Here is a 13,232-nt window from a genome sequence, read left to right on the forward strand (position 1 = left end):
GAGTTGAAGCCAGGGAAGTCCAAGAAGGATTTCAGAAGTGCAATTGGGGAGGACCAACAGTTCTATCCTCTCGTGATGAGATCCGATGCACATTAGAAGGGGCTCCGTGCGGAAACGTATAGTACAGTCCAATCTTTCATTGTTTACACAATTGATGTAGAGGGGTCTGGCGAGACTGGTCACCGGGATGTTGAACCTGTTGACGAGAGAGGCCAGGATAAAATTTCCTGCAGATCCAGAGTCCAAGAAGGCCACAGCAGAGAAGGAGAAGGCAGAGGCAGACATCCGCACAGGCACAGTAAGACGTGGAGAAGCAGAGTAGACATCAAGGACTGTCTCACCTTTGTGCGGAGTCAGCGGACGTCTTTCCAGGCGGGGAGGACGGATAGGACAATCCTTCAGGAAGTGTTCGGTACTAGCACAGTACAGGCAGAGATTCTCCATGCGGCGTCGTGTCCTCTCTTGGGGTGTCAGGCGAGACCGGTCGACCTGCATAGCCTCCATGGCGGGAGGCACAGGAACAGGTTGCAGGGGACCAGAGGAGAGAGGAGCCGGGGAGAAGAAACGCCTCGTGCGAACAGAGTCCATATCCTGGCGGAGCTCCTGACGCCGTTCGGAAAAACGCATGTCAATGCGAGTGGCAAGATGGATGAGTTCATGTAGGTTAGCAGGGATTTCTCGTGCGGCCAGAACATCTTTAATGTTGCTGGATAGGCCTTTTTTAAAGGTCGCGCAGAGTGCCTCATTATTCCAGGATAATTCTGAAGCAAGGGTACGGAACTGTACGGCATACTCGCCAACGGAAGAATTACCCTGGACCAGGTTCAACAGGGCAGTCTCAGCAGAAGAGGCTCGGGCAGGTTCCTCAAAGACACTTCGAATTTCCGAGAAGAAGGAGTGTACAGAGGCAGTGACGGGGTCATTGCGGTCCCAGAGCGGTGTGGCCCAAGCCAGGGCTTTTCCAGACAGCAGGCTGACTACGAAAGCCACCTTAGACCTTTCAGTGGGGAACTGGTCCGACATCATCTCCAAGTGTAATGAACATTGGGAAAGAAAGCCACGGCAAAACTTAGAGTCCCCATCAAATTTATCCGGCAAGGATAGTCGTATTCCAGAAGCGGCCACTCGCTGCGGAGGAGGTACAGGAGCTGGCGGAGGAGATGATTGCTGGAGCTGTGGTAGTAACTGTTGTAGCATAACAGTCAGTTGAGACAGCTGTTGGCCTTGTTGCGCAATCTGTTGTGACTGCTGGGCGACCACCGTGGTGAGGTCAGCGACAACTGGCAGAGGAACTTCAGCGGGATCCATGGCCGGATCTACTGTCACGATGCCGGCTGGCAGGTAGTGGATCCTCTGTGCCAGAGAGGGATTGGCGTGGACCGTGCTAGAGGATCGGTTCTAAGTCACTACTGGTTTTCACCAGAGCCCGCCGCAAAGCGGGATGGTCTTGCTGCGGCGGTAGTGACCAGGTCGTATCCCCTAGCAACGGCTCAACCTCTCTGGCTGCTGAAGATAGGCGCGGTACAAGGGAGTAGACAGAAGCAAGGTCGGACGTAGCAGAAGGTCGGGGCAGGCAGCAAGGATCGTAGTCAGGGGCAACGGCAGAAGGTCTGGAATCACAGGCAAGGAACACACAAGGAACGCTTTCACTGGCACTAGGGCAACAAGATCCGGCGAGGGAGTGAAGGGGAAGTGAGGTGATATAGGGAAGTGCACAGGTGTAAACACTAATTGGAACCACTGCACCAATCAGCGGTGCAGTGGCCCTTTAAATCGCAAAGACCCGGCGCGCGCGCGCCCTAGGGAGCGGGGCCGCGCGCGCCGGGACAGAACTGACGGGGAGCGAGTCAGGTACGGGAGCCGGGGTGCGCATCGCGAGCGGGCGCTACCCGCATCGCGAATCGCATCCCGGCCGGAGGTGGTAACGCAGCGCCCCGGGTCCGTGGAACCGACCGGGGCGCTGCAGTGAGGGAAGTGTAGCGAGCGCTCCGGGGAGGAGCGGGGACCCGGAGCGCTCGGCGTAACAGTGCAATTTTAAAACAAAAGTCCTCTAATGGAAGAATTGTAACCTGCGGTTATTTCTCTAAGACCTTCTCTCCTGCGGAGAAAAATGATACCAATGGAGATCGTGAGGTCACCTCTTGGAGGGCTCTGTACATCCAGTTACTATATATTCTGATCACAAGAACTTGCTCTATCTTCAGACTGCCCATTGTCTCAACCCTCGGCAGGCTCGTTGGTCTCTGTTCTTCTCCCGATTTGACTTCTTTTTTCAATTCCGTCCAGCGGAGAAGAATTTACGAGCTGATGCTCTATCTAGGTCCTCAGATGTTCAAGATCAGGAATCCCACCCTCAACATATTATTCCTCCTGAAAGTCTCATCTCTGCAGCACCAGAGAAGACTTGCGTATCTCTCCATTTAAGACTCCGAGTTTTGAAGTGGGGTCATTCTTCTCTTCTGGTTCTCTTCTCCATTCCAAACCTGCAGGTCTTCTACAGCCTTTGCCAGTTCAAGAGCTTCCCTGGACCGATATTGCTATGGACTTTATTACAGACCTTCCCTCTTGTGGTGGCAATACGGTCATCTGTGTTGTCGTAGACCAATTCTCTAAAATGGCTCATTTTGTGCCTCTACCTGGATTACTATCGGCACCACAGCTTGCTAAGCTTTTTCTTTGCCATATCTTCCGCTTACATGGATTGCCATCTCATATTGTATCCGACCGTGGAGTCCAGTTCGTCTCTAAGCTCTGGCAGGCCCTCTGCTCTCGTCTTCAATTTAAGCTGATGAAAAATCCAACTTATCACCCACAATCTAATGGACAGGTTGAAAGGGGGAACCAGGTCTTGGGAGACTATCCTCCCCATTTCGTTTCTACTCGTCAAGACGGCTGCGCCGATTTACTTCCCTGGACAGAGTTTTCGTACAATCATAGGGATTCTGAATCCACTGGGACTTCACCTTTCTTTGTGGTCTATGGACTTCATCCTCATCCTCCTCTTTCCTTGTCTTCTTTCTCTGGAGTTTCCTTGGTAGATGAACAAGTGCGGAATTTCTCCTCCAACTGGCAGAAGACTCGTCACTCTGTTATATGCCACGTCTCGTTTGAAGTCGCAAGCAGACAAGAAAAGTCTGGTTGTCATCCAAATATATCCACTTTAAGGTACCCAGTTATAAACTGGGCCCTCGCTTTATGGGTCCCTATAAGATCAAGAAACGTTTAAATCCCATGGTCTATTCTCTACTTCTGCCATCTTCTCTCCGGATCCCAAATTCCTTCCATGTCTCTCTCTTGAAACCTGTCATCCACAACCTCTTTTCTAAATAAGACATCTCCCCTACTCCCATCTTTATGTTGTTAAAGAAATTTTGAACTCCAAGTTTATCTGAGGAAAACACCCTGCACGGCCGTATATATACACATATTCATATGTCTCACAGAGAGCTGTGATTGGCTGGAACCATCTGGCCAATCATAGCTCTGCGGGAAATATGAATAAGTGTATATATACGTCAGGGCAGGGGGCCATAGAAGAGAGCCCGCCGCATCTATACATTATACAGAAAGATCACAGTGGGTGATCTGTCTATTAGTACAGGTACTACTACTCCCATCACGGAACAGTGTGTTCCATGCTGGGAGTAGTAGTACTAAAAAAAAATGTACAAAAATAAACAAAAAAGTGAAAAACACACACAATACATTTTTATAATTGTCAGCTACATTTTTATTTTCCCGCACACATAAATTGATCCCTGTTTAAAAAGTAATACAAATTTTTTTTTTTTAACCCCTTAAGGACACATGACGTACTGGAACGTCATGTGTCCACTCCCGATCTATAACGCGGGGCCACGGCGTGGCCCCGCGTCATAGCGGGTCGGGCCCGGCCTCTAACAACGGCCGGGACCCGTGGCTAATAGCGCGCGGCATTGATCGCTGTGCCGCGCGCTATTAACCCTTTAGACGCGGCGTTCAAAGTTGAACGCCGCGTCTAAAGTGAAACCGAAAGCATCCCGGCTAGCTCAGTGGGCTGTTCGGGATAGCCGCGGTGAAATCGCGGCATCCCGAACAGCTGACAGGACAGCGGGAGGGCCCCTTCCTGCCTCCTCGCTGTCCGATCGCCGAATGACTGCTCAGTGCCTGAGATCCAGGCATGAGCAGTCATCCGGCAGAATCGTTGATCACTGGTTTCTTATGAGAAACCAGTGATCAACATAGAAGATCAGTGTGTGCAGTGTTATAGGTCCCTATGGGACCTATAACACTGCAAAAAAAAAGTGAAAAAAAAAAGTGAATAAAGATCATTTAACTCCTCCCCTATTAAAAGTTTGAATCACCCCCCTTTTCCAATAAAAAAAAAAACAGTGTAAATAAAAATAAAAATAAACATATGTGGTATCACCGCGTGCGGAAATGTCCGAATTATAAAAATATATCATTAATTAAACCGCTCGGTCAATGGCGTGCGCGCAAAAAAATTCCAAAGTCCAAAATAGTGCATTTTTGGTCACTTTTTATATCATTTAAAAATGAATAAAAAGTGATCAATAAGTCCTATCAATGCAAAAATGGTACCGTTAAAAACTTCAGATCACGGCGCAAAAAATGAGCCCTCATACCGCCCCATACACGGAAAAATAAAAAAGTTATAGGGGTCAGAAGATGACAATTTTAAACGTATTAATTTTCCTGCATGTAGTTATGATTTTTTCCAGAAGTCCGACAAAATCAAACCTATATAAGTAGGGGATCATTTTAATCGTATGGACCTACAGAATACATATCAGGTGTCATTTTTACCGAAAAATTTACTACGTAGAAACGGAAGCCCCCAAAAGTTACAAAACAGCGTTTTTTTTTTTCAATTTTGTCGCACAATGATTTTTTTTCCCGCTTCACCATAGATTTTTGGGCAAAATGACTGACGTCATTACAAAGTAGAATTGGTGGCGCAAAAAATAAGCCATCATATGGATTTTTAGGTGTAAATTTGAAAGAGTTATGATTTTTTAAAGGCAAGGAGCAAAAAACGAAAATGCAAAAACGGAAAAACCTCCGGTCCTTAAGGGGTTAAATATAAATTTCGTTAGATACACGTTTTTCCTTCACTACTGTATATTTAAAAAAAAAATTTAATGGTACCCTAGGAAATTTTATTAAAAACAGGTATCTACATCACTTTTTTGGATCGCTAAAGTCCAAAAAAGATTAAAAACCGCCTGCAAAAATGCCAAAGTTAAACCCCACATATCGTTTTTCTTGGCGTTTTCTCACTCCCATAGACTTCTATTGGAGCAAAACGCAACAATTTTGCGAAAAAACGCCGGTTTGAGCGACACAGCATTTTTTTCAAAACACCAAAGAGCTGGAAAAAAAAAACGCCCAAAAAGTGAAAAAACGCCAAATGGATAAAAAAAACGCCAAGTGGAATTCGAAATTTGCGATTTCTCATTGATTTACAGCTAACACCTGGCCGCAGCATTTTTTGGCCAAAAAAACGCCATGCGGCAGAATTGGCGTTTTGCAGAAAAAAAGTGGAGACTTAGCCTAAGGGAGAACAGATTATCATTCAAATCTTATTTCATCAGGCTAGGGAAGTTTTATAAATCTTACAATACAATGACCATCTGTAGAGCAAATATAAACCCAATAGAAAAGAGGTAGACTACACAAAAACGAAGTGATCATCTTTATTAGTACATACAACAAAAAGGACATAAAATACATGAAAAACACAAACTGCTTCAAGAAAAGTCCTGCAGGGGAATAGCAAGGAATTCTGGTGCTGAGCAAACAATATTTTGCTCATAAAAAATATAATGGGGGTGGTATAGCTACATCCATGTGCAGACTATAAGTAAAAATGACTGTATAAAACCCACAATGATAATAAAAAGTAAAATGGTATGGAAAGAATCCAAGCCCTAAGTAGAAGAAAAACAATGGTATCGCACAGTCCCTATAGCTCAGTATCCTCAATAAAGTGCATCCACATGGAAGAATACAGCATTAACCACAGCTGAATACTATCCAATTCCCAAAAGTCCATCAGCCCACTAGTATTCCCAGCCATTACCTGCAGGTAAACACACCTCTCTAAAGCATTTCGCATACTGCTTGTTCACAGGGCACGGTCAAGGGAAGGTTTATCCAGTTTTTCAGCTGTTTTTTGTAACCATTGTAGCTTCAGTTTTCTGTTGTCGGCTGACAGGAGTAGAGAAGGTTAAGAAGCATCTCCACCCAATGATGAATACAGCTAATAGTAAAAACACTGCCATACTGTTCTGGTCATGGCTGAGGTAGCCACATTTTGTTGTTGTCTGCACAGTGAATGGTGCCAAGTATGCCAAGAATAGCATCATTATGTGGGATATTAATCTGCCAAATGTTATATTGCATCTGTTTCTTGTTTGCACATATTATTATCTCCCACGCAAAGGAACAACACTATCTTCACAGTTTGGTTGCATAACAGCTACTCAAACCACCCAGTTCTCAGTGGATTTTGGCACAGTGGATAATGGTATAAGTGTATTTACAAGTGATCTGCCTGTCATTTGTATCATGCTTTCCACAGGTATCATGGTGTATAGTTAAAGAGTATCTGTCATGATCTTGTTAAATTTTATAATCCTCCCAGTTCACTGCCCCCATCATGATAAACCACCCCCTGCCTTTTATATTTTATATTTTTTTTTTTAGTTTTCTACCTTGAAATTGCTCTGTATTTTCTGCTCAGTCTCAGTCAGATTCACAGACTGGGAAGGGGCATTACCCAGCAGGCATGACATCATCTGAAGCCATACAGGGGAGAACTTCCTCCCTCACTGTGCTACACACAGCTGAGAGCAGTTCAGTGTGAGATGAGCTATGATTGGCTAAGGCTTCATACACCCCCGCAGCATGTCCTGCTTTTGGACTTCTGCCAGGCCAGCAGGAGTCCAAAGTCTGTGCAAAAGATCGGGGGAAATATGCTCTGGACAAGTAGGGAGACACCTAGTGGCAGCTTTTTTAAACACAAATAAAACATAGAAAACGTTTTTTTTTTTTTTTATAAAGTACAAAGCACATTAGAAAGATTTTTTTATTTACCATAAGGAGTGCAATAGCAAACATTACTTTTAATGAGAGTGCCCAGTCAATGGTGAGGTTTAATTTGTTGATAATTGTTGACACCAGGTCAACCCAGTGTTCACTGTAGAAGAAGAAACATGGGGAATGTACTAAAACTGTCTAATTCTTAGCTCAGACTTAGACAGTCTTCAAATGCGCCAGATTTATCACAGTAACTCATGCGGTTTAATAATTCTGGCGCATCTGTAGACTGTCTGGCAATTGCGTAGCTAGGGTTGGTGTCACCCCCCTGCAAGTACGTTTTTTCCCCATTTAACACTGGGGGAGCTGTGCCCAGGTTAAAGGTTACACAATTTTCCTATGCAATATGCATAGTACACGCAGCATGTATAAGAACTTGAATATTGTGGATTTAAAAACTGCCTCAAAGGTCTTCCTATGCATGTTGCATAAGAATAAGTGGTGGGAGTAAAATTATTAACAACAGTTTATCTACTTGAAGTGACTGATGCCCATGATGTATTACGCCATGGAAAATTACTTTTATTGTTATAATCAAATAAACCCCTCTGGGACCCCCCCCCCCCCCAATCTCCTGTACGGGGCCTGACTACTTACCCGTCCTCAGCGTGCTCAGGCCCCCAACTTTACAGATGAGTGCAATTTACCGCCCACTTAGCCGATCACCAGATGAGGTGGGACATCCCAGCAGCTGGTGTTTGGCTGACCGGCTCATCAGTTGATCTCATCCAGGGAGGTGAGGGCCCCACCAATCTGTTTGTTATACCCTATTTAGTAATAGCCATTGGAGTAAAAGTTATTCTAATAATATTAGTGGTTGGAGACTTCATATAGTAGTAGGCGTTCTCTCCTAATTGTATATAGAAATAGATAGTGCACTTTGTTCTCTACTGTAGTGGGTAAGAGGGTCTAGAAGGTCCCAGCGGGGTTGTACTGGATGGCTTGCAGAGCTGCTCGCTTTTTTGAATTTGCTGTCTTGCTGCAGTTCTCAGTGTAAGACTGGGGCCCACATGATCTGGTCCAGGGAGGGGGGACATTAAATAGAGGCACATACTATTCGGCTGCTGTATAGCCACCTGACATGTACACACATATAAACAGATTATACACACACACACAGTATATACTCCAGGGCTTGACAAATGTGTCACAGTAAAATCTCCCTTAGCAGACACCTCCCCCTAGCAGACAGTTTTTAATTCCCCTGCTGAGTTCTATAAGACTTAAAGCATACCTGTCAGATCAGCCAAAAAAAAAAAACTGTTCTATGTTGCTCAGTACTAGAGATAAGCGAACTTACAGTAAATTCGATTCGTCACGAACTGCTCGGCTCGGCAGTTGATGACTTATCCTGCGTAAAATTAGTTCAGCCTTCAGGTGCTCCGGTGGGCTGGAAAAGGTGGATACAGTCCTAGGAAAGAGTCTCCTAGGACTGTATCCACCTTTTCCAGCCCACCGGAGCACCGGAAAGCTGAACTAATTTATGCAGGATAAGTCATCAACTACCGAGCCGAGAAGTTCGTGACAAATCGAATTTGCTGTAAGTTCGCTCATCTCTACTCAGTACCTCATCCTGATTATGTTTATGAGTATACGGCCTTTATTTCTGATAGAATTACCTTTTATATGCTGCTCATTGTAAAAGTTGTTCACCACAAGCTGGGGGAGTGTCCCTCTTCTCCTCAGTGTTATAACCACTCCCCCTCCTCCCCCTACCTCTCTCTGCTCAGAGTCAGAGCCTGGCAGTCAGCCAAGTATAGAAGTCTCATATGTGACCCTTTCCTCTCTGGTTTTATACAGGCTGTCAGGACATGTTAGGAGTTGTAGTTTTAGAGCAACTGCAGATTGACTGTATGTGGAGGGATCATATAAAATTACAACTCCTATCATGTCTTCACAGCCTGTATATCTGTCAGGGCATGATGGGATTTGTAGTTTTATATGATTCCTAAACAAACAGTCACACTGCAGCCACTATAGAACTACAACTCCTATCATGCCCTGACAGCCTGTATATGTCAGGGCACGATGGGAGTTGTAGTTTCAGAGAGTGACAGGTCAGGGAGAGAACATATACAAATATATGGAACAGTACTAAATATATACACATATATTCTCTCCGTAACCCAGTGTTTCCCAACCAGAGTGCCTACAGCTTTTTCAAAACTGCAACTCCCAGCATGCCCGGACAGCCTTTGGTTGTCCGGGCATGCTGGGAGTTGCAGTTGTGCAACATCTGGAGGCACCCTGGTTGGGAAACAGTGCTCTAACCTGTCACTCTCTGAAACTACAACTCCCATCGTGTCCTGACAGATATACAGGCTGTCAGGACATGTTAGAAGTTATAGTTTCAGAGAGTTTACTGTACCCTAAACATCCACCCACAATGCCTGCCCCGCTACTCCGGGCTCTTGCAAGCGGCGATGTCCGGGGGTCGGCAGTTCCTGCGGGGAGCACTCTGGGCTGCCTCTCCATCCTGCAACACAGCCGGGGGACCGCAACATTGCCGGGGGACTATGAAGAAAAAAATCAAGGGAAAAAAATCCAGCTCCTGTTGAATAGCAGAAATCCTAAAACTTAACTTTTAATCATGCACATTAAAAAAGGGGAATACCACGGCAGGTGGCAAGTGACATGTCACCCTAAAATCAGGAGCAGACGCGTTTCGGCCTGTTGCTCTTAGTCATGGCACTGACACCATGTCCCACGGGGGTTTAAATACCGGTACCTACTGAGACAATCCCAGAACCCACCATGGGTCACACTCTCCACCCCTGTCAGACAGGAACTGACATATGGATCAAGTGAGAGCCAGGCGAGGTCAACCAGGTGAGGCATAATTACACCTAGCAGGGATGAAACCACATTAACCTCTTCCTGGCCTGAGTAGAAAAGTTAAAACACACAAGTATGCTAGTGAAGATATATTGAACTATATTATTGTGTAACTCATGTATCTCCACGCATACCACCATATAACACGTGATCATCAGGAACATGGTGCGTGGAACGATACAAGGTATATACATACATATATATATATATATATATATATACACCTATATATATATATATATATATACATATAAATACACATATAGAGGGGCATTTACTAAGGGGTTTAGTCATTTTTTTCTATTTTTGGCGCAAAATTGTCGCAATTGCGCCTACCCTATTTTTTGTGCGACTTTCTCTAGCAAGAGCTAGAAAGTCAATTTTTTTTCCCCGCTTAATTTACGCAAGTTTTCAGTTTTTACTTGCAGTGGTCAGGTATTTATTAACTGAGACAGTCGCAGTTGCACAATAAACTGTCGCAACGGCCGTAAAAAATTACAAAATTTACTCCAGCTCCAACATGGAGCAGGAAAAGCTACTGCCGCCAGGGCTCCGACATGCTTTCTCCCCGCTACCCTCACTGCGCTACCGGGACACTACAGTGATTTACATCCCCCCCTCTCACCTGCCAGCGCCACACAACTCCCATCTGTCTGCTGTTGCAAGACTACAAGTCCCAGCATGCCCTTACAGTGAGGACACGCTGGGAGTTGTAGTCTTGTAGCAGCGGGAGCTGAGCGGCGCGTGCGGGAGACAAGGGGGGGGGGTAGTGGGGAGGCCGTATGAGGAGGCTTTGGCTGTCAGGGCTTGCTGGGTGTTGTAGTTTGGCAACAGCTAGAGGGCCACAGTTTGCAGACCACTGGTGTGTGGTCTGTAAACTGTAGTCCTCCAGCTGTTGCAAAACTAAACAGCTGAAGGGGACCGGCGAAGACGTTCACTTACCCTTCCGAGGCTCCAGCGACTATCGCTGACGGAGATCGTCGTGCTGCGCTGGTTCCTACGGAAGCTGGTAAGTTGCCCAAGCTTCCCAACCAGGGTGCCTCCAGATGTTGCAAGACTACAACCCCCAGCATGCCTAGACAGCCTTTGACTGTCCAGGCATGCTGGGAGTTGTAGTTTTGCAACATCTGGAGGCAACCTGGTTGGGAAACACTGGCCTAAAACAGTGTTTCCCAACCAGGGTGCCTCCAGATGTTGCAAAACTACAAGTCCCAGGTTGGGAAACACTGTGCCCGGCCTCCGCCCCACCTTACTGTAAGGGCTTGCTGGGAGTTATAGTCCTGCAGCTGGGGGCAGGGGACAAGCTTGTCACTTGCCCACACATCTCCTGCACCACAAAACTACAACTCCCAGCATGTCCTTACTGTAAGGGCATGCTGGCAGTTGTAGTCGTGCGGGGCGGGAGATGTGTGAGCAGGTGATAATAAATGTACTAACCCATTTTTTTTTTCTTCTCATTTCAGATCCGTGTATCCTGTGGACTTCTTCGGATTCGGTGGACTACTTCGATGACCAGCGTTTTTCTTTGTTTGATTTTAATAAAATGGTTAACGAGGGCTTGTTGGGGAGTGTTTTTTGTAATAAAAATTTTTTAAAACCTGTTGTGTTTTTTCCTTACTTTACTAGACAGGCTTAGTAGTGGAAGCTGTCTTATAGACGGAGTCCATTACTAAGCTGGGCTTAGCATTAGTCCCAAAAACAGCTAGCGCTAACCCCCTATTATTACCCCGGTACCCAATGACACAGGGGTGTCGGGAAGAGCCGGTACCAACAGGCCTGGAGCATCAAAAATGGCGCTCCTGGGCCTAGGCGGTAACAGGCTGGCGTTATTTAGGCTGGGGAGGGCCAGTAACAATGGTCCTCGCCCACCCTGGTAATGTCAGGCTGTTACTGTTTGGTTGGTATTTGGCTGAGAATGAAAATAAGGGGGACCCTATGCGTTTTTTTTAAAATAAATAATTAAATATTTTTAAAAAACACATAGGGTCCCCCCTATTTTTATTCTCAGCCAAATACCAACCAAACAGTAACAGCCTGACGTTACCAGGGTGGGCGAGGACCATTGTTACTGGCCCTCCCCAGCCTAAATAACGCCAGCCTGTTACCGCCTAGGCCCAGGAGCGCCATTTTTGACTCTCCGGGCCTGTTGGTACCGGCTCTTCCCGGCACCCCTGTGGTGTTGGGTACCGGGGTAATAATTGGGGGTTAGCGCTAGCTGTTTTTGTGGCTAACGCTAAGCCCGGCTTAGTAATGGACTCCGTCTATAAGACAGCTTCCACTACTAAGCCTGTCTAGTAAAGTAAAAAAAAAAACACAACAGGTTTAAAAAAAATTTTATTACAAAAAAACACTCCCCCACAAGCCCTCTTTAACCATTTTATTAACATCAAGCAAAGAAAAACGCTGGTCGTCGAAGTAGTCCACCGAATCCGAAGGAGTCCACAGGATACACGGATCTGTAGAAGAAGTAACCAAAAAAAAAGTGTAAGTACCTTTAGGGAGAAAAAAACTGTGTTAAAAAAATGTAATAAACACACACACACACACACACTAAACGCCGTTTACCACTATTCTGAGCCATGACTACAATTTAGTTATTGAATTATTTAGATGTGGTGAAAAAGCTAAAAAAAAAAACAAAACTCATAAACAAAAGATCCAGATGGAAACCTAGCAGCCAAACCTATTCAGACAGCAGGAAAAAGGAACAGACTATTTTTTCTACTACATGAAGTAAATTTCCCACTTTTGCCTATGTGTGCCAAATTTATTAATGCCGTGCAACAATTTAGTAAATTTGTCCCACATAGTCAAAAATGAAGTAGAAAAAAACAGGGTAAAAACCAGACTACATAGTAAAAGATTAGTAAATGCCCCTCATAATGTGTACACCAATGGGTGTCTCAAACGCATGGTGTGAACACACCATATTCCTCCGTGTGAAATTTCTTTGCTCAAACATCAAACCATGTACACACAGTGCGGAATAAATCAATAAATGCTGATGTCAGGGACATAAGTGATAATATACCAACTGGCATTAATGTTTAGCATGACTGTGAGATAATAATACATTGTCCCATCAGCGATTATTCCTGCTACTGCAGATGATGTAGCAAGTATCACATTCATTGCTACTGGATCTGAATGAAGCACTGGCAATCAATGGCAACAGCCTCCATAATATCGTATCTCTAAAATTCTATCACAAAACAGGTATTGATGGCAACAAATTCATAAGAAATTGAAAAAGATAAATAAGAAATATATATAAATATGTTGCCAAAAATTTTTTT

Source organism: Hyla sarda, chromosome 1 (assembly GCF_029499605.1).
Source record: "Hyla sarda isolate aHylSar1 chromosome 1, aHylSar1.hap1, whole genome shotgun sequence".
Classification (NCBI taxonomy): domain Eukaryota; kingdom Metazoa; phylum Chordata; class Amphibia; order Anura; family Hylidae; genus Hyla; species Hyla sarda.